A 23,433-nucleotide genomic window follows, 5' to 3' on the forward strand; every position below is an offset into this window, starting at 1 on the left:
TAATGCAGTGTTTTAAATACATCCTAGCTTAGATGACACACGATACTTTTCTCAATGGTTCCCGGAGCCTCAGTCGTTGTGATTTGATAGCACGCAAAGTCAATGAGAAACAGACACGCGGAATTTGAAGCACAAAGGTACGGTCTTTCTGGATCTTCACATTTGTTTCAGTTTCTCACTAATGACCTTCAAGGCCTTGAATACATTATTCACCTTTTTAGGCAACTTCTATGATAAAAAGTAAGAGAAGAGCAAGTAGGATGTTACCTATGCATTTGGCTGAGTCTTCGAACTCTAAAGACGATGATGAGACCACCAGTCCATGCGGTGTCAAACTTAACAATGCAGCAGAGGCAACAAGAAACTGCTCGACCCAGGAGTAGGTGTGAGTGAAGGCTCACCGGAGGAATCATTCTATACCATAATCGACAGTCTGTACACGTCGGACTATAGACGACTGCCTCGGGCTTGGCTCGGGCTATCACTGCCTCGGGCTTGGCTCGGCTTCATCTGGTGCACATCTGTTGGTCTCACCCAGGAATTCAAGAAGGGCACTGAACACTAGTGATGAAACGGCTCTGCAAGGATATTCTGATTGTTCCATCACATGGGCCTCTTAACAATCCTAGCTACCCAAACTGCATTCTCAGTGTGTTGCTCCAAAACAATGAGGTGCCAACCTTTATCCGAACTCTTGAATACCACCTTCGCCTGTGGCTGTCCTGTTGTGGGGACACCTTTCACAGCTGCATGCTTTCCCCGTTTCTCATTGTGTCCCCTGCCAAGTTTGGACCCCTAGAATACCTACCCTTGTCCTGTGCCCAGGCTTGCCCTGTCGGTGATTCATTCACATGGACATTCTGCTGTGGGCGTTGTCCTCTCAGGGCTCGCGATATTTACAGATATTTACATTCCTTCCCAAGCTTTGCTGTAGGCCAAATCCTTGCTCCTCACCTGGTCCCATCTGGTCTACCCAGACTCAAAAAAAAAAAAAATCACAACCCAAGGTGAAAATAAAGGAAGAGCAGGTGGAGATTTTTCCAAGCCCAGACCCTGAAGACAAGAACTGAGGAAGACGGACTCTACATTTACTGTTGTGAGGATGAAAAGAGATACTCAGGATGATGCATATTACACAACATCTCAGAAGCTTTCCGTGCCTTAAGTATCTAGCCCGTTGATCATTCCTGTAAAACTGTGAGACTCAGGCACTCTTTCAGAGCCTTCTGGGACAATACGGGACAACATGTATAAAATATGGGATGATCAACAAAATGAACCTGATTAAACTCAAACAATGGACATAATTTTTTATCTCCTTTTTTTTATTATAATTTTTTTTATTTATTTATGATAGTCACAGAGAGAGAGAGAGAGGCAGAGACACAGGCGGAGGGAGAAGCAGGCTCCATGCACCCGGAGCCTGATGTGGGATTCGATCCCGGGTCTCCAGGATCGCGCCCTGGGCCAATCAGGCGCCAAACCGCTGCGCCACCCAGGGATCCCTATCTCCTTTTTTTTTTAAGGATTTATTTATTTATTCATGATAGATATAGAGAGAGTTAGAGAGAGACAGAGACATGGGAGGAGGGAGAAGCTGGCTCCATGCTGGGAGCCTGACGTGGGACTCGATCCCGGGATGCCAGGATCGCGCCCTGGGCCAAAAGCAGTCGCCAAACCGCTGAGCCACCCAGGGATCCCCATCATCTGATTCCTAATCCCCATCTCCCTACAAAGGTGGTCAATGATTCATTATGTTATTATCTGTTTCTCACCCCAACATTTCTATCTACCTGTATTCATCCATTTGCTTATGACTGAAACCAGGCAGCCATATCTGTTTCTACATCTAACCCATGACCGTTCTAATTTAAAATATACTTTACATCCATCTTATTATTTTCTTCTCTATAGTCAGCACCCAGGTCACATTTGTATGTCCCACTGAAATCTCTCACTAGAACTAATATCATTGCATTCTGGGTGGCCTTCCAACTTGTAACTCAAGTCTTTCAATTTTTTTAAAGACGACTTTTATCACTTTGAGAGAGAGCATGAGAGAGAGTGCATGAGTCGGGGCGGGGAGGGGCAGAGGGAGAGGGAGAAGCAGACGCACCACTGGGCAGGGATCCTGACACAGGGCGGATCCCAGGACCCTGGGATCCTGACCTGAGCCAAAAGGCAAAGGCTCAACCGACTGAGCCCCCACACACAACAGGTGTCCCTAACTCTGTTCTTTTCTGAATCATTCCCAAACCCACAACAGGTAGCCTAATAGTGCAAAGCCCCAAACATCATTATGTTGTTACTTGGCTTATTAGTTCTCTTCAAAGTCTTCTCCTTGCACCTTGGATGAAATCAAAACCCTCTGAGCCAATAAACCCTGGTGTGATCTAGTCCATGCTGACTTCTTTAGTCACATCTAATGCTGCTCTCCTATCTATTAATTATGTTCCACCTGCCCTGACCATTTTTCTATCTTTCTCAATGTTGGAGACTCCCATCAATATATTTTTTTTACATTCTTCAACGTCTCAAATGCTATTAAGATTTCCTACGTAGGAACTTAGCCTTACAACGTTCATCAGATATGTTACTTCTTTAACGAGATCTTCCCCGAAACTCTAATTTAAGCAACTTCTCTCCATTATGATATTTTATGGTACATTGTCATTTTCTTTCATAGCACCTTTCCCACTTTTCTTGGAGGCACTTGTTTGTATGAATATTTCTAAAGTGACTCTCCTCTGGATAGGCCGTGAGCACGCTCCGTGGGAACATGGGTCTTTTGCATTCTACTGTATACCAATGGCTAGTACAGGGACTGGCACATCGTTGGCACTCAATATATCTGTCCAAGGAGTGAGTGGAAATTCTGTATCTCAAAGTTTATTTGTTCAATTATTCAATAAGCTATTATCTTGTGTAAAGCATGGTCTTCACCTCATTCGGTAGAGCAGAGACAGAAAGATGCAAAAGTTCCTGCTTTGGTGAAGCTTCTAGGGTGGGAAACCAGTAATTAGCAACGAATACAAAACATCACATCGCATTTTAGAAAGAGACGTGTAGCAAAGAAAAATGGAGCAGGACAACGGAAATGAGGGGTGCCAGGGAGATGCGATTTACAGTTAGAATAAATCATCAATGTAGGCCTTCATGAACAGTTTACCTCTGGGAACAGACTTGAAGCAAGTGAAGGCTTTCTAAGAGAAATTCGAGATAAAGAATTTTCTAGGCGAGGGAACGGGCTAGAATGAGTCCAAGAGTGGGCACTTGTATGGGTTTCTGAGAAACAGTAAAGGAAGACGCAGAGTGGTCAGGAAGGCAGACATAGAGGTTGTGATAAAGGAGACAAGGAAGGGCAGACAGATCACGCAGGCCTTTTGACCACCATCCTCACTTTGGCTTTTACGGTGACTGAGCTGGGTGAGCCTTCAAATGGTTTCAGACGGCACTGACGGCATCACCCAGGCGCCCAATGACTGCACCACCCAGGCGCCCTACTTCCTTATGATTTTAATAACATTCTCTTTTCCCCACCTCACTTCATTGTAAAATACATATTAGTCTACTGTTTATATCATCGGTAAGGTTCCAATCAACAGTGGGCTACTAGTAACAGTCCAGTTTTGGCAGAATCAAAAATCATACATGGATTTTCAGCTGTGCTGGGGGATGCTGTCGAGACCCCTAATCCCCACGTTGTGGGGAGGTCAGCTATATTCTAATGAATTTGTAGTTCTTCACGGAACTACACTTTCCAAATTAGTCGCTTCTACAAAAACCTGAAGCAGAGAATACAGTGTTCACTGAAACCACTGCTCCAGTAACTAAATTTGAGCTACTGTTGATGAAATTGAGTACTGTATATTTCCTGTTATGAGAGTATCTCGTGCGCACGCATGCACACACACCATCCCTACAGAGCCTTGTGTGGGCTCTTTGTTTTCCACTCGATGCCAGAGAAGCTTCCCTGTTTTATCCACAAAGTTCACATTTCCAAAGCCAAACAGCAGCACTGCACACATGGACCTGTGGTAACAGGAGCGAGGCATGTCTCCGTCCAGTTAGACCAGAGGAGTGGCAAACATTGTTGCCGACAAAACCAACGGAAAACCCATTTACAAATATGATGGTCACAAACGACACTTCCCTACAAAACAAAAGTGGCACATCCTGTTGTCTTGTCCAAACTCTCTGTGGCCCCAACCAATCGAGAGCTTCCAGCTTTCCTGCACTTACTTGCTTCCCTTACGTTTGTCACCTCAGATACATGACTTTTCTTTTCTGCAGCTCAGGTTTTGATTTTTTGGTAACTTCTTCTAAAACTTTCAAAGGTTTAGTTGTATTGATTTCTTCAAATAATATCAACACCTTCTAGGTAAGGATCTCGTACAACTGACTGTGTTGTCTTTACTTCAAATAATTAATAAACTTCCTTTGGACTTAAGAGTCATTAGGCGCGCGCGCGCGCGCGCACACACACACACACACACACACACACAAAGAGTCATTACGCACCATGACAACCCACTGGTTAGTTCTCAACATTTTGCAATTCAGATCACTAGTCAGCTTTCTGCCTGGTCTTCAGACCTGCTTCAATACAACAGGTAAGTATAAAAACAACTTTCATCAGTGGAAAATCCCATAGGAGTTCAGTATTGTTGCACTCTAATGGATACACGGAAGCAAATGTGTATTTCTAGAAACCAATGAATTTATGACTATAAAAGATACAGCACCTGTAAATTGAAGAGCTTATTCCTCAAAAACATAGCGGATAAAAAAAGTCAGTGCATACATCCAAAAAAGCCTTAAATAATAAGGGAGGAAAATAAGTAAAACATGTTAAAAAGATGACCAAATGAGAGAGGCATCCTGCCTCTCAGGATGGTTTCCTTATCTTTTATTGCATTTTATAAATGTCATAAAATAATGATTTTTTTAATTGGAGTTCAGTTTGCCAACATACAGCATAACACCCAGCGCTCATCCCATCAAGTGCCCCCCTCAATGCTCATCACCCAGTCACCCCACACCCCCACCCCACCTCCTTTTCTTCCACCCCTTGTTCGTTTTCCAGTGAGGAGTCTCTCACGTTCTGTCTCCCTTTCTGATATTTCCCACTCATTTGTTCTCCTTTCCCCTTTCTTCCTTTTCACTATTTTTATATGTCCCAAATGAATGAGACATTATCATGTTTGTCCTTCTCCGATTGACTTACTTCACTCAGTGTAATACATCCAGAACCAAATGATGACTATTATAAAGGAGAAAAAACCACTTTTTTAAAATTAAGAGGTATCACACTGGGAGAATCCTTTCAATAACTGGGAAAAATATATGGTCACACAATACAATTTGCGGACAGCAGACACTTACAGTGCATGTTGTCAACTATCTCCATCATTAACCACATAAGAAAGCTCTTTTAAAAGTACAAGGGGAGGCTACGGAAGGAGTTGCTACCACCTGTATTCCTGTTTGCAGTTTCTTCCTCATGTTTGTCAAGACAGAAAGTAGCATTTTTTTTCTTTCTTTTAAGTCTTTAGTTTAAAAAAAAAAAAAAGGGCAAACCGATAGGATTTTCAACTTTTGGTGACAGTCATGGAAATCTGGAGACTCATGAGTTCTAAGACTAGGGGTTCTGAACTGAAATTAAGATTTCAAGGATTACAGTTAAAGTCTCAGAGCGAAAGACATGAGGCCGAGTATTTTAAACGAAAGCCCAAAGAGAAAAACAGAGGCTGACGACAGAGAAGAGCTGTGACATAAACCACAGATGATGTCGGAATTGTGATTTCTGTTAAATCTTGCCATGTGTGCATGGATGTATGTACAGATACACACACATAGATCTCCGACAGTTCTTTTTCCTCAACGGTTATGCTCAAGGTTTGGTGGGGGGACCATCATTCTTTGTCTTGGCATATTTTGCTTACTTTTTGCTACGAAAAGACATAGAAAATGAAGTATAAAGATAATTTACAGATTTCAACTGTAAAAGAAAATATCAGGTTTTTAGTCCATAAAATCCAGACACCGACTGATAAAGCATCATCCTAGGAGGATCATCACTAGAAAAGTCCAATGGGACACACGGAAAAAGTCACGTTATCTAATTCCAAAGACAAAATTATTTTCACACTTTCTAGAGGTATTCTATATTTAATGTTGACGCCTGATGGAAAGGTCTGAAGTACTACAAACGCTCAGACATTGTAGAAAAGGATGTAGTACTGCCACGTCTACCATCAATTCTATCTAAATAAGTGCTATTTTATGGTGTTAGTTATTACTGTATATAAAACTACTGAAGACCAAGATTCTTTGGAAATATTCTTACAGTTTCCCCAAATGTGTAAGATGGAAACAGGACTTTTTTGAGCATTCATTTTTTTCCCGCCTGATTCACTAGCACCTCTCAAAAATAAGCTCTAGGGAATCATGAAGTCCATTTGATAATTTCCTACTAAACACCCTAAATTACATAGAAGACCGCCATGTTGATATAGATCTACTCAGGTTGTCAAGGAATTATTTAACTTACATTATGAGCAGCTACAGTTACCAGTGCTTCCAGTCTGGGACCTCATTTCTAAGTGTGTGAGTTGGTTCTCCTGTTTCCATAATAACCAATTTAACAATCAGCTTGGCAGTCAACTGCTTTAGAGTTAGTTTCATTAATGTTAGCTCTCTTCTCCTTAATACATGAATCGACTGATACTGTGGGACTACTTATTTTTCTAATATACTCGTAAAAGGGCTCTGAATTCAAGGTAACAAACCTTCTGGAAGAATTAGCTCAGGCTCTTTTGTTTAAACTCAACCTTTTCCTTGTAGACTTCAATGTATATGTTAGAATTTTCTTCCAATACTTTAGGACTCACTTAAACTTCTAGTCCAAATACGACGATTTCCTTTCGTTGCTGCAGGGGACCTGAAATGCAACAAAGTTATGAGCTAGAAGTTTTTCAGTTTTTCAAATGTCACTAAAAACAAAAAAAAAAAAAAAGGAAGAAATAAAGAAAGAAACAATTAAGAAATTCCAGGAATTAAATTGGAATACAAAGTGGTCTTCATTTCACAGGACTCCCTCTATCGTTAATCCTCACGAGAATGAACACAGAAAGGAAGCTACTCCCTTACTGTATAATGAAAATCGTGATATTTGGAATGCTTTTTCCAAATCAAAAAGCTCTCGAAACTAGTTCTTTCTCTCTCCTCTTTCCTGGTTTTGAGTAAAAGACCCTTCTTAGTAGATGATCTGGTACCTAACGAGCACTGCTGGTTGGCTGCACACACACGTACAACAACATGAACCCAACAAGTAGAACCAAACGTCACTCTCCTTACACGGCGTTTGTCGTTTCTAATGGCTGAGTAATATTCCATTGTATCATAGACCACAGCTTCTTTTGTTGTTGTTGTTGTTTTCTCAACTTTAAAGAGGTGTGGGGGGGGGAGTCAGGGAAGGAAGAGGTGTGGACTTAAAGGTTTTTGATTTTTTAATGCAAAGTAATTTATTTTGTGTTTGATACCAGGTGAGACGATAAAGGTGATGGTGCTCATGCCCATACGCCGGCTCCAGGTGAAGTGCTCTAGGCTTCGGGCTCACTCTGCTACCTGAGAAGGTCTGTCTCAGCTTCAGCTCTACACAATGCTTGTGACTCAGTGCCTTGCGGGTTTGGGCAGTATGTAAACTTTCACAGACTTGCTGAAGGGGATGGTGCCCTCGATGCTGGTTTCCACCTGGGGTGACACTTTGCCACCTTCAATCCAGGGGGATTTTGGAATGCGGGAATTGGAGTTGTGGGCCAGTAGCAGCCTCACTTCCACCTGGCATGGTTCTGTCCAGGCAGTATGGGAGAGGTACACCTGAGTGATAAGCCGGTGGCGCCCTGGGCCAGGATTCCGCAAGTCTGCCAGCTTAGGATGAATCCTCTGAGCCTGGCCATATGGATAGAAGACCTGGACCTTCACAGCACTCTCAGGGGCCTGCACATGTTCCAGGGTCGCATCGACATCCAGGGCCACAACCAATCCAGATGTAAACCGCAAAGGGTTGTCTGACTCGCCTGCAGGCTCAATGATGGTGGCTGAAGTGTGTGGATCTGCTCTGGAAGGGGGAGGTGCAAGAAGGTACTCTGCCTCAGCATGGTCTGTAGAATTTTGACCCCTTCCACAGGTTTGGATGCCATGAGTCGGGGCATAAGGTCAACACGTTTCTCCACAAAGCTGTCCTGTAAGTGGGGACAAATCAGCAATAAAACACCTCTGAAAAAAGTCCACTTCCTGTAAAAAGTTTTCACACATCGCAAATAAGGGGTCAACTCCTCGAGTAGTCCGTGCTGTTACTATAAGTTGCAAGGCTTTGGCCTGCAGCCTCATGTGATGTATAATCACCACCTGTTTCTTCTCCACACCACTGTACATCAACTCCATTTTGTAGGTCTCTTCCATGATCTGTTTTGCTGCTGCGGAGGCCAAGTCACTCTGCTTCAAATATAAAGGGGCAGCCACATTCCACAGCTTTCCTTGCAAGGCCTCGATGAGAAGAAGCTGATACCGAAGATAGGTAGCCGAGAAGTCAGCAACTCCTGCTAGTTCAGACTGAAGTTCTCCAAGTCTTTGCAGATCCCGGATGGTGAACTCCAGCAGCTTCTGGGTTCCCTGAGGGTCCCGGTGCTCTGAAGACTGTACACCCTTTCAGGGCTCTGCTGCAGGAACTGATGGGACGGGTCCTCATGGGGCGCAATACCGGGAGAAACGGCCGATGACACTAGTTTTCTACCTGGTAACCTTAAGGCAGGAACAAGATGAGAAAGACTGTCGTGGAGGGAGGAATAATGCCTGAAGGTATCATCTGAGAACAGTGCCGGCATTGTTGGACAGATTGTAGCAGCATTAAAAATACGAACCAAAACTGCAGTGTAAGCTGGGTCATCCATGTCTGGTTCAGCTGTGTCAAAAAATGGATGGGTGCTCAGGAGCTCTGGCACCAAGGAAAGCACCAGGGTTGGATGCAGACTTCCCAGAAACTTCAAGCTCTTCCATATAGAGTCCCTATCAGTAGGGTACTTGGTTAAATTTTTCAGCAGCTCCGCCAGTGCAAGATGAATCCCTTCTTTAGTCGAAACATTAGTACAGCATAAAAGTGCGTGAAGAGCCAGCCTCTCGAATATCTCTGGACGAATCCTCTAACACAGCCAGGACATGGTCAAGCTGATCCTCTCGGAGAGTGATATTATTAGAAATTTTTCTCAGGCCGTGTATGGACTGCAGACCTACTTCCTCAATTTCATCATTAAACATGTCAACCGGGAAATCAGGGCGGCACTTCTCCGCAAAAGAAGGTGAAGATTGGGCCAGCATGCAGAGAGCCTCCACGGCAGCAATGCGGACCTCATACATCTCATCTTCCAATCCATGAAAAAAGGCTCCACAAGCTCCTGACTCAATCAAGTTCACAGCTCCTGTATCTATTTCTTCTTTGGGAGCATCACCTCCCCACTTTCTGCCACTGGAAAACTCTCCTGACCTGTAAAGTTCCTTGGCACGTTCATGTGCAGTGCATTTTCTCTTGAGATCTGACATGAGCTTCTTGTCGAGCGTCTGCTCCAAGAAATGAGAACTGACTTGTTCCATTGAGCCCAATAGCTTTGCAGCCTGAACTCGAACCACCCAGGAGCCATCACGGACCAAATTTTTCCAAATGCTCATCAACTAAGCGAATTTCTTCATTACAAGAAGTAATGGGGACAATGCTTTCAGGATAGAGCTGACTGACAACCCAGATAAGTTGGACTGCAGCACTGCGCACTTGTCCATAGTCATCAGACGACAATTTACAAGCCTGCTTATAAATTGCTCGGTGTAATTTCAGTCCTCTTTCATGAAGCTGCAATATGGCTTTTATAGCCGCTGTTCTGACACGTGGGTCTTGGTCACTGAAGTAATCCCCTATAATCTTCTGGACATCTCTGACAGCTAGGCCGTCTCCATCTTTTGTCACACTTGTCTCCAAAGAGCCAAGATTGCCAAGTCATTGCAGGCACTTATTTCTTACACCATGAGACGTATCTGTGAGGTGCTTGCAGGCTACATCAACTAATCCCATCTGGATAGCTTGATTCTCTGGGAGTTTGGTGCCAATTGCAAGCAAGGTGTCCAACAGTTGAGCAAGGACTTGGTGAGACTTTTCATTCTGCAGGATGTTAATGGCATCATCCATAATGCAGTCTGGTGAAAATCCTGCAGTCTTTGATAATAAACCCAACAATGATGCAATTTTCAGTCTCACAGATGGATCATTCTCCTTGTAATAATGTTCCAAGAGAATCCTGACTACTCCTTCCACACTTTCTGCTTCAACAGGCTTTCTGGAAAACTGGAGTAGATACTGCAAAACATCCATTGGGGAGGGAGCTTTACACAGATCTACGAGGAGTGCTGCAGATCTCCTTGGTTTTGTCAATCACAGTTTCTTGGTTGCAATTTCCTCCTGTTGTTGCTGGACCACCTTAGTGAAGTCCTCGTACACTCATTTCTTTAGGTGAGCCGCCATGACTGCCCGCCACACCACAGCTTCTTGATCCATCATCTTTCGATGGACACCGAGGCTCCTTCCACAGTTTGCCTACTGTGGACATTGCTGCTATAAACATTGGGGTGCAGCTGTCCCGGGCATTATGCTGAGTGAAAACAGTCAATCGGAAAAGGACTGACATTATGTGGTCTCGTTCATTTGGGAAATATAAAAATTAGTGAAAGGGAATAAAGGCAAAGCAGAGAAAATGAGTGAAAGTATCAGTGAGGGTGACAAAACAGGAGACACCTAACTCTGGGAAACAAACAAGGGGTAGTGGAAGGGGAAGTGGGTGGGGGGGTGGGGTGACTGGGTGATGGGCAATGAAGGAGGCACTTGGCAGGATGAGCACTGGGTGTTGTGCTATATGTGGACAAATTGAATTCCAATAAAAAATTAAAAATTCAAAACAAAGAAAAGGGCTTATTTAAAATAAGCAAACATTTAACTGATGTATTCAGTAGGTCCAATAAATGGAAATATATGACACTAAAAAAAAAAAAAAAAAACAACACCGGGGATATCTTCAGGGTTCTAAGGAATGTCATTGATTTTCAAAAGATATCCGAATGATATAAACAGGAACACCACAAGTACAGAAGGAAAAGCTACCGGAGGCACCGATATGAACAATTTCACTAATACATTAAATGCATAGATCGTTATGAGAAAGATTTAAATGCATCAGTAAATAAGAATTTTTAAGCCATGGACTCAGTTATTTTTTTAACATAAGGAAATATGCAATAATGTATTTGAAATGTGAAAAAGTCCCTGTTCCCACGGCCACCTTGGAGGAAGAGCACGCCAAGGGGCATGCTATCAGGATCCCCCACATGACATAGCAGCCACCTGACTCAGTGGAACACCCGACTTCGGCCACTGAGCAACATCCTTAACGAAATCAAGAGCCTGCCAGAGCTACTACAAGGGGGCGAGCTGAAGCTTATGGGCCTGAGCAGTTCGAGCCGGGCATGGCAGTTGGTGCTGAGTGCTTGGCCCGAGCCGAGATGCCAGCTGCTGAGGCCAAGACAATTTACATGGCAGTCACACCTCTGATTCACTGTCCCGACCTGGAGGAGCCACCTGCACACTTGGCCACCCTGCAAGAAGAGCTACCCCGGGCACCCACTATCAATGTCCCTGGCATGCCTTGCCAAAGGAGTCACCTGCCTCAGTGCAGCAACTAGCTTCGGCCCCTGAACAACATCATGAACCATGTCAGCAGCCCACCCCAGCTCCGAAGGTGGGGCCTAATGAAGCTTCTGGGCTTGAGGTGATCGAGCTGGGCAGGGTGTCGGTGCTGAGTGGTTGGCCAGAGCGCAGATGCCAGCTGAGGAGTCAAAGCCAATGCACGAGGTGGTCACACCTCTGATTCGCTCTCCCGACAAGGAGGACCCACCTGCAATCTCGGCCACCCTCGTGGTAGATGATGTCCCGGCGCATGCTATAAGGGTCCGCCACATGCCAGTGCGGCCACCCGGATCAGTGGAGCAACTAGTGTCCACCCCTGTGCAATATCCTGAACCACCTCAACAACCGGCCCCAGCTCCTACCTCGCAGCCTTTTAAGCTTCAGGGCCAGAGGTGATCGAGCTGGTCACGGCTCGAGCCGAGAAGCCCGGCTGCTGAGACCAAACCAATGCACGTGGTGGTAACACCTCTGACTCACTGTGCCAACATGCAAGAGCTACCTGTACCCATGGCCACCCTGGAGGAAGAGCACGCCCAGGTGCATGCTTTCGGGTTCCCGCACATGCCGGACCTGCCAACTGCCTCAGTTGAGCGAATGACTTTGGCCACTGAGCCACATCCTGAACCCAATCAAGAGCCTGCCACAGAGACTACAGTGAGGCCAGCTGAAGCTTCTGGAGACGGAATACTTCCAAACTCATTCTATGAGGCCACCATCACCTTAAGTCCAAGAGTAGAAGAAGATCCCACCGCACCAAAAAGGAGAGTTATAAACCGATGTCCCCAATGAACACGGATGCAAAAGTTCTCAACAAGATACGAGCCAATAGGGATCCCTGGGTGGCGCAGCGGTTTGGCACCTGCCTTTTGCCCAGGGCGCGATCCTGGAGACCCGGGATCGAATCCCACGTCGGACTCCCAGTGCATGGAGCCTGCTTCTCCCTCTGCCTGTGTCTCTGCCTCTCTCTCTCTCTCTCTGTGTGTGTGACTATCATAAATAAATTAAAAACAATTAAAAAAAAAAAAAGATACGAGCCAATAGGATTCAACAGTACACTGAGAAGTTACTCACGGTGACAAGGTGGCATTTATCCCTGGGACGCAAGGTTGGTTCTACACTCGTCAAACACTCCGTGTGACTGATCAGATCTGCAAGAGAAAAAACGAGAACCAGGTGATCCTCTCAATAGATCCAGAGGAAGCATTTGAAAAAATACGGCATCCATTCCTGATCCAAACGCTTCAGAGTATAGGGATAGAGAGAACGTTCCTCAGCATCTTCAAAGCCGTCTACGAAAAGCCCACAGAAAATTATCATTCCCAAGGGGGAAACACTGGGAGCCTTTCCCCGAAGAAGATGAGGAACGAGACATGGATGTCCACTCTCACCACTGCTATTCAACATAACACTAGACATTGTAGCCTCAGCATCAGGCAACAAAAAGAAATAAAAGGCATTGAAATCGGCCTAGAACAAGTCAAACTCTCCCTCTTCACAGATGACATGATACCGTACACCTAGAAAACCCAAAAGACTCCACCCCAAGACTGATAGAAATCATACAGCAAATTCGGCAGTGTGGCAGGGTACAAAATCAATGCCCAGAAGTCAGTGGCCTTTCTAGACGCTTACGATGAGACTGATGAAAGAGAAATTAGGGAGTCGACCCCATTTACGATGGCACCCAAAAGCATGAGCTACCTAGGAATAAACCTAACGAAAGAGGTAAAGGATCTCAACCCGAAAAATGACAGAACACGTCTGAAAGAGACTGAGGAAGACAAAGAGATGGCTAACTATTCCATGCTCATGGATCCAAAGAATGAATATTGGGAAAATGTCAACGTGGGCAATTTACACAAACAACGCAATCACGATCAAAAATACCACGGACTCTCTTCAGAGAGGTGGAACAGATCATCGGAAGATTTGTGTGGAATCAGAAAGGACCCCGAATGGCCACGGGAATAGTAGCCAAGAAAACCACAGCGGGGGGCCGCACAATGCCGGATTTCGGGTTGCGCTGCAAAGCTGTGCTCACCAAGACAGTGTGGTACAGGCACAAAAACAGACACAGCCACCAATGGAACAGAAGAGGAATCCAGAAGTGGACCCTCAACTCGATGGTCAAGACCATATATTCGACCAAGCAGGAGAGACCATCCACTGGAAAAAAGACAAGTCTCCTCCATAAATGCCACTGGAAACGCTGGACAGCCACATGCAGAGGAGGGAAACTGGACCACTGACTCACACCAGACACAAAGATAAACTCAAAATGGATGAAAGATCTAAATGTGAGAGGAGATTCCATTAAAACCCTGGGGGAGAACACAGGCAACGCCCTTCCCGAACTTGGCCACAGCAACTTCTTGCAAGATACACCCATGAAGGCCAGAGAAACAAAAGGAAAGATGAACTACTGGGACTTCACCAGGATGAGAAGCTTCCGCACAGCCAAAGAGACACTCAACAAAACCAACAGACCATCTCCAGAATGGGAGAAGCTTTGTGCAATTGACCCTTCGGATAAAGGGCCAGCATCCGAGATCTCGAAAGAACCTATTCAACTCCACAGCAGAGAAACCAACCATCCAATCCGGAAATGGGCAAAAGACACCAACGGAAACGGCACAGAGCAAGACACAGACGTGGCCGACAAGCCCATGAGAAAGTGCCCACATCACTGCATTTGCATCAGGGAAATACAGATCAAAGCCACAACGAGATCCCACCTCACAGCGGTGAGAAGGGGCAGCACTGGCCAGACAGGAAACACCAAACGCTGGACAGGATGCGCAGAAAGGGGAACGCTTCAAAATTCAACAGTGTCAGAGGGAGCCGTACTCACCTGATAGGGACCAAGGCGGGGGGCGGGCTCCCGGCCAGGCTGGGGCACTCAGGAGGGACCTGAGAGCCGGGAGGAAGAGCCAGGGCCTTGGGGAGGCTCCCGGGGCCCAGCAGCCCAGGCCCTCAAGCCGCCGTCCCAAGGCCGTGCCCTGACGGTGGACGGTGCCTGCACCCTAAGCCCTCTGAGCGCGCGCGCATGGGTTCCCCGGCACCTCCCTGAGCCCCGGGGGAGGGGCCCCGCACCTTCCCCGAGCCGCCCGGAGGAGGCCCCACCGCCACCCCCTCCGCCAACAGGTCCCGCCCCGCCTCCCCCGAGGCCCGCTGTCCCCCGCGCGGTCCCTCCCAGACACCCGTCGCGCCACACGCAAGGGCCAGATGCCTCTCGCACAGCCACCCCGGGGCCCCTCACACCTCCCGGGGCCCACGCCGACCTGCTCGCCGGGGCCGAGGCCTGCAGAGCCGCTGCCGGGAGCCCGCAGCGACGGGAACCGCGGGCCTGGAGCAGCGGCGCAGCCACGCAACCTCCTGCCACAGGGACGGTCGGGTCGTGTCGGGTCAACGCATTGGGGTCCAGCTCCTCCCGCGGCCTCGCCCTGGCCCCCTTCGGGTCACGCTCGGGGTCAGGTGCTGGGCAGGCTCCAGGCCGCGCCCCCCCGCACAGAGGCCCGCCCTCCGGGGAGCCAGGAGGGGCCCCCTAGGTCTGTTGGCCATCTGCATATCTTTTTTTTTAAATTTATTCATGAGAGACACACAGAGAGAGGCAGTGACAGAGGCAGAGGGAGAAGCAAGCTCCATACCGGGAGCCCGAAGTGGGACTCGATCCGGAGTCTCCAGGATCATACCCTGGGCACTAAGCTGCTGAGCTACTGGAGCTGCCCCATCTGTGTATCTTTCTTTGAAGAGTGTCTATTCAGGTCCCATGCCCATTTTTTAATTGGATTATTTTTGGGGGGTTTTTGGTATTGAGTTCTATAAGCTCCTTATACTTTTAGAATATTATTTATATATAATTTTTTATTATTGTTTATATTATTTATATATTTAATTATTTTTAATATTATAAATTATATATTACTTATATATTTAATTATATATTTAAAGGAGATGAAATGAGTGGGAAAGATCAGAACGGGAGACAGAACATGAAAGACTCCTAACTCTGGGAAACGAACTCGGGGTGGTGGAAGGGGAGAAGGGCGGGGGGTAGGGGGCACTGAGTGACTGGGTGGCGGGCACTGAGGGCAGCACTTGACGGGATGAGCACTGGGTGTTATTCTGTATATTGGCAAACTGAACACCAATAAAAAATAAATTTATTATTTAAAAAAATTAAATTAAATTAAATATAATAGATTTGAGACTGAAAAAAAAAAATTAAAAAAAGAAATGTTGAAAAGGTTAACCAAAACCAGAGGCACCGCAATGCAAACTTGCAATCATCAAGACAGTATGGGTACGGGCACAAAAATAGACACATAAATCAATGGAACAAAATAGGGAACTCAGAAATGGACCCTCATCTCTGTGGTTAACTAATCTTCAAATGAGGAAAGAATATCCAATGGAATAAAGACAGTTTCTTCAAAAAATGGTGTTGGGAAAATTGGACAGCTATGTGCAAAAGAATGAAAACAGGCCCGCTTTTTAGACCATACACAAAAATAAACTCAAAATGGATTAAAGACCTAATGTGAGACCGGAAACCATAAAAAAATCCTACAAGAGAGTACAGGCAGTAATTTCTCTGACATCAACCCCAACAATATTTTTCTAAGGTATGTCTCCTGAGGCAAAGAAAACAAAAGCAAAAATAAATTATTGAGATTACATCATAATAAAAAGCTTGTGGGGGATCCCTGGGTGGCGCAGCGGTTTGGCGCCTGCCTTTGGCCGAGGGCATGATCCTGGAGACCCGGGATTGAATCCCACATCGGGCTCCCGGTGCATGGAGCCTGCTTCTCCCTCTGCCTGTGTCTCTGCCTCTCTCTCTCTCTCTCTGACTATCATAAATTAAAAAAAATTTTAAAAAATAAATAAATAAATAAAAATAAAAAGCTTGTGTACATCAGAGCAAACAATCAACAAAAGTGAAAGGCAATGTAGGGAATGGGAGAAGATATTTGTAAACAACATACCTGATACAGGGTTAGTAACCAAAATATAAGAACTCAATACAGAAAGAAAGAAAGAAAGAAAGAAAGAAAGAAAGAAAGAAAGAGAAAGAAAAGAGAAGAAAAGAAAAGAAAAGAAAAGAAAGAAAGAAAGAAAGAAAGAAAGAAAGAAAGAAAGAAAGAAAGAAAAGAAAGAAAGAAATCCAATTAAAAAATGCGCAGAAGAGATGAACGGACATTTCTCCAAAGAAGACATCCAGATAGCCAATAGACACATGAAAAGATGCTCCATGTCACTCATCATCAGGTAAACAGACACCAGTATCACATTAAGATATTATTTCACACCTGTCAGAATGGCTAAAATCAAAACCACAAGTGTTGACGAGGATGTAGAGGAAAAAGGGACATTTGTGCTCTGTTGGTGGGAAAAACTAACTGTGGAACACAGTATGGAGGTTGTTTAAAAATTTTGAAACAGAATTACCCTATGATCCAGTAATTCTACTACCGGATATTTACCCAAACAACTCAAAAACATTAATTTGAAAGGATACATGGAACTCTACATTTACTGAAGCATTATTTACAATAGCCAAATTATAGAAGCAGCCCAAGTGTCCATCAATCAACAAATGGATAAAGAGGAGGTGGTGTGTACACCTGTACACACACACGAAAATTACTCAGCCATAAAAAGAATGAAGCTTGCCATTTGCAATAACATGGATGGGATCTGGAGGTTATAATGCTAAGTGAAAGAAGTCAGAGGAAGACAAATTATCATATGATTTCACTTGTGAAATTTAAGAAAACAAATGAAGAAAAAAAGGAGAGGCAAACCAAAAAACAGACTCAACTATAGAGAACAAACTGATGGCTACCAGAAAGAGATGAGTAGGGGGTGGGTGAAATAGCTGATAGATATTAAAGAGTATACTTATCATGATGAGCACTGAATAATGTATAGAAACGCTAAATCACTATATTGTACACCTGAAACTAATATAACACAGTATGTTAACTATACTGGAATTAAAATTTAAAAATGAAAAAAAAATTCCCTGCAGAACATCCTGCCTATTGTTTTCCTGCTAAAAGATCTCTTGGCATTAATATCAAGACTCAACAGCATGGTATTGGTGTAATAACAAACTGATCGATGGAACAGAAAGCCCTAAAATAAACCCAGACATACGTGGACAACTGATATTTGACAAAGGCAGTGCAGTAGGAGAAAGGATGGCTTTTTCGACAGCAGTGGTGGAAAAATTAAATATCCACAAGTAAAATGAACTTGGATCCATACCTCATATCACACATGAAAATTAACTCAAAATGGATCATAGATCTAAATGTAAAACTTAAAGCTTGGAAACTTCAAGAGGAAAACATGTTAGGTAAAGATTTCTTAATACCAAACAAAAGAAAAATTCATACAAGACAAGTTGGACTTCACTAAAAAGGGAATTGGGGCTCCTTAGAGAAAAACCAAGGCTGTATCAGTAAAAGTAGAAGATAAGCCGAGAAAGTATCTGGTTTGCCAGAAAGTTAGAAGTATTCAACAATCAATAGGTGTATGTCAAAGGACAAGATTTCAACTTGAAGGGGTTCCTACTGCCCAAATTGGAACAATGTGGTTATCAAAATAATGAAAGGAATGGTTCATAATATAACAAAATTTCACAAGCCCACAGTAATAAATGGAAAAGGAAAGTCTCATTCATACAGTACAGTATCAGCTAATAAGCTGAGAGGGACAGAAAAATCACCATTTTGCAACATCACAATAATAAATGATGAAGGGAAGAATCAGCAGTGGATGCTATCTACAGTTTTTGGGAACAGAACACTGACAGAGACCCAAAGTATCTCACAGGAAGTTATTAATTACAAAGGGGGAAAAGTGGAGAAATCTGGCAGTTCAAACTAGTGATGAAAGCCAAACAACAGCAATGGGACAAGAGGACATCATGGTTTCCTAATGTAAAGCACTGAAGGGGACACATTACTTTTGCCAAAAATGATGAATAAGGAGGGAAATCAAACATTAAGTCTGAAAAAACAACATTTGACAGAAATAATTATTAACTACCTCAAGGAACTGGGATAAGTAGGAGTGGCCAGTAAGAAGCTGAGACAGTGCTCAAGAATATAACAGCAGCAGATGTCATAAATATGATACAAAATAGCCACTCCTGCTAAGGCTAGGACAGAGTACCCAAGGAAGAATTTTCCCTTCAGAGCTCAATAGTCAGACCTTGTTAGAAAAGATAACAGCCATCACTCACACTTTGGTGCTGTACCAGTGGGATTTGCTGGAAATTCACCCTCTGGAACTTGTCCACAAATCTATTCCATAGTACGTGCTGGCAATCTGTTTCTATACAAATGTATAGAAAACTATCAAAATATTTTTATCCTTCAAAAAAGGCTGTAATGAGCTATTACTACATATCATCTTTAGGACCAAATCAGAATGGATGACATTATCTAGCAGTGCACGGATGGAGAGCAACTGGGCCTGTCAGGCATTGATGATAGGAATGTGATTTAGAGGAAAATTTGCAATCTCTTATGAAGTTAAAAATATACTTCCCATACCATCCAGCAATTACTTCCTAGATATTTTACTCAGGAGAAATGACTACTGATATATTCAATAGTGTGGATGATGATAATAAACAGTGTCCACCCCGTATACTTGTTATGCAGATTAAATGACTTAATATATGTAACAAGTTGAGAACAGTGCATAACACATGAATACAATTTAAGTACTACCTGTTTGCTTTTTTTATTGTTTTTATTGGACATTAGCACAAGTTTTCATTGGAAACTTTCTAGTAGTACTTATAAGAATGAATAACATGGAAGGAAATGGAAACTTTTGGTGGGCAGAGCAGAACTAGAGAATGTATATTATAAGATGGAAGAAGCACTAGAGTAAGAATTTTTTTCTCTCTTGTTCACTGATATAGGCCAAGTATCCCAAATAGAGTCTGGCATAGAGAAGTCAATAGATGTTTGTTGAGTTGAATCAGCATGGACATGAAGATACAATTCCCGCATGTCCAACACTTATGAAAATTAAACATTCCATTACATGTGAACATCTACAGCTCAACATGTAATGCACATGGGAATAGAATTTGAAATTGTTTCATGAACTACTGTCCCAAACTTGAAAAATGAAATCTGCATGAAGTAGATAATTCGCAGGTAGGGAAAAAAGCTACAAAAGGCCTTGGTGATAAGTCAAAGGCATCTGATAGGACTAAAAGAAGATGGCAATAATTTAATTAGCTGAGGAAAAAATGGGAGGAAATGGAAAAATTCTAAGGAAATAAGTTTTTGTTCATCAGGGAATTCCTTAGTTCTACTCTATGAGGAACGTATCACACTGAACCTTGCACAGTTAAACTTGACCAAATTTGGTTTCATCTTCCTCCCTTCCTTTTTGCTAGCCTATATGGTTAAAAGATGACCAATATGAATGGAAGTTCACCAAATGATTATCATGAAAACTAAACTTTTAATTCTGCCTTGGGCGTCCATATACAGCTTGCTTTAAAGTCTTAGGAACACCTTTTTACATGAGCAGAATGGCTTTACATAATGGCCCCAGATGCTTCATTACAAAAGAGATAATGTACCTTCTTCAACACCTCAAGCTGAGCATCCCTGACTGCTCCTCAGTGAGTGAGCCAATTATGTCAGTTAATGGGCAAGGGACTAGAGCAAGTTGCTACTATCATGTGATTCTGTTTACTTTCCTGTGATACTTCCTATGAAAAGGAACTTTACAGCATTGTTCTACCTTTTCTATTCTCCCATTAGTCTGTTTTGCCTGAGACACATATTCTTACTCTTTAGGTTATCATGAACTGTTGGTGAGACCATGGCTGATTTGCAAGACTGACTTGCACACTGAACTCAACTTGATTTTGAAAACAGCTAATGCAAAGAGAGATACTCTGGGTCTAAGCAATTCTCTATTCAAAACTGTTGTGCATTCAGGCAAAACTGAATTCCCAATCTTGGTATGTTGTGAGTCTATAATTTTAAAAGAGATGCAGGGGTGTGGGCCTTGATGAATGCAAGTTAATATGGCCATGCATATTACCTGTCTTTTCACCCAACTGATCTCTCATTGGAGAGTTCATGAAATAGGACAGTACATGGGAAAAACGGGGCCAGAGTGAAGAAACGGAGCTGAAGGAAACAATGTCTAAGAGTGAAACGTGAAATCTCTAAAAAGTGAAATGCTTTCGCTATGCTGTAATGGAAGATGAACTAAAATTTGATCAATAAGCAATCTTAAAGGCCACTTCTAAAAGAACACTCCTCTTATATTAGTTCAGTGATACAGAAGACTAAATATAAAATAACTGTGAAAATATAAGAACATAATGATAGATACTAAATTAGTTGTCCCTTCCCAGTAGCATGAATAAAGAGCTATTAACCATAAATTGCAATGGAATTACCTATTGGATGACAAAACCCCTAATATAAAGAGATTTTAGATCCATTTCCTAAACTGACTACTAGTAATTATTCCTATAGAAAAACAGATTTATTCCTAAACATCGGCAGTGAACTATGTCAGAGTAAACTACTTTTTTCTTCAGGTTAAAATAAATTCTAAAAAATACCTCAAAAGGTTCATAGTTATCTGGAAAATTCAATTTAAGTGCATAATCTCGATATCAATAAATTTAACCTATTGTGATAGGTTTATGTAGTACACAATTTAAATTAGCAATGCATACTTAATTAAACTGTTTCATATGTAGTTATAAAAAGGTGAAGATGAAATCATCAAATATGAAAGAAAATAGTAGTATCAATAAAGATATTTTATTTTTATTTTTTAAAGATATTTTAAATATTACACAAAAAGTCTATATATTGGTATGTGTACGTGTGTGTTTATATAATTTTTTGCATAAGCATAAGCATACATATGTGCATATATGTGCATATATATACTTATTATATAAACAGGTAGAATGTGAAGGATTTTAAGAGGAAACTATAAAGAAGAAGAAAGAGAGTATTGCTTATCCTCAGACTCAAAAGACTGTTATTTTACATAGGTTCACTAATTTAATCTGTAGCTCGTCTAGGTAAGTATCCACAATATGCCTTTAACCTTATGATGTAACCAAAAGTCCCTTTAAAAAACAAATAAAAACAAGGCTTAGATAATAAAAGCCAGGTTCTACTTGACAATATTTCATGTAGTTCTGATCAATTTTTAAAAAGATGTTCATTTAGACATGTACCTTGCTAAAAGTTGAGCATCTTGATTTTTATGACATTTAAATATTAGAATTATCATGTATATTTGGCACAGACGGTAAATGCTTACTGAGTATTGACTTGGGTCTTGGGTATTTTGAATGGTTGAGTTTCTGAGTTGATAAGTTGGACAACTGAGTTGATAAGCTGTCCTTATTAAAAAGGACAAAGGTGTGTGTGTGTGTATATATATATATATATATATATATATATATATATATATATACATATATATATATTATGGGTTTCTGAAATTTTAATGACATATTTACACTATTCAGCTAACATTCCATTTATTTTTTTGACTATTAATATGAAATCTTCCTTTATTATAGCACATTATTTATATCCTGGTTGCTCTTATTATTGACCAAAGGTAGTAGAAAATAAAAATTCAGTTAAATTAATGTTAAGCAATAAAATTTATAATAACTATGAATAAATACAAAGATCAGCAGCTGGTTTACAAAGATGGGCAATAAAATGTTGAACGTCCAAAACATATGAACATAAGGGGTGGCAGTAGGAGGCAGGTAGTGATTAAATATGGGATGGCTGAGGTTAGCTTTTAGTTTGTGTAGAACATTGGACCTTTTTTTCTTCCGGTAGAAATTTCCTCTATGAATAGAATAATTATCAAAATGATACATTTCACATGATGGGGCCCCTTGTAGCAAATTTACATTATTTAATTTTGATGTACTGAAATTATTGCTAGAGCTTCTGAAAAGGATCTGATTTAAAGATGAAGGAATAAGTTAGGAAATAGGAAATCTGGGTCCATTACTGGACAGCTAAATTGAAGAACTGATATAATTTCATTTTTATAAGTTTACTGATGAATCATATAAGCTTTCTTTCAGGATAATATCTGATCATTCAGAACTGTAAACCTTACAAACCTTCATTAACCTAATGAAGCTTTTAGTATCATAGAAACTTGCAGTATTTTAACCTGAATTGAAGGAATACATTCTGATTAATATTTAGAATAAAACAAATTGTGCTTTCATGATTCCACTCTATGTGTCTCACTATTCTAAACTTCCTTTTCCAGATTCTGTATTCCACCCAACCCCACTTACTACACCTCATCAGAATTCAAATATATGTACAGTTCACACATATATATACCTTAACATACCTTTTTCCATGAAATGTGACAATGTTATGATCACAATGCACATCTACCACTTGAACCTAATCCGTATTTTTGACCTAAGAAATCCTATCCATTAACTTTTCCTTTTTCTTGATATTATACCATTAAGAATAATCAGTAAGAGAGTCAACCCCACGTTCAGCACTGTGAGGTGAATACCAAAATGAAATAGTATCTGTATAACAGCCAATCAACCAACAATGTCAACGAACAACCAT

At 42.3% G+C, this 23,433-nt stretch overlaps 1 protein-coding gene and 1 pseudogene across 2 annotated transcripts in view; both read right to left on the bottom strand.

Moving 5' to 3' along the window:
- Positions 1-23,433, bottom strand: part of LOC140599792 (adenylate cyclase type 1-like) — a 235,942-nt gene that overhangs the window by 62,597 nt on the left and 149,912 nt on the right. The window contains exons 6-7 of one of the 2 annotated variants that reach the window (XM_072765004.1): positions 12,857-12,933; positions 1,320-6,943 (exon numbers count right to left, since the gene is read on the bottom strand). The gene's annotated coding sequence lies outside the window, so the exon portion shown is untranslated. Of the gene's footprint in view, positions 1-1,319; positions 6,944-12,856; positions 12,934-23,433 lie in introns of those variants that run through there. The other variant, XM_072765003.1, reaches the window with a different exon arrangement.
- On the bottom strand, positions 7,052-11,366 carry LOC140599785 (integrator complex subunit 4 pseudogene; annotated as a pseudogene).

This window comes from Vulpes vulpes, chromosome 7 (genome assembly GCF_048418805.1).
Source record: "Vulpes vulpes isolate BD-2025 chromosome 7, VulVul3, whole genome shotgun sequence".
NCBI lineage: Eukaryota > Metazoa > Chordata > Mammalia > Carnivora > Canidae > Vulpes > Vulpes vulpes.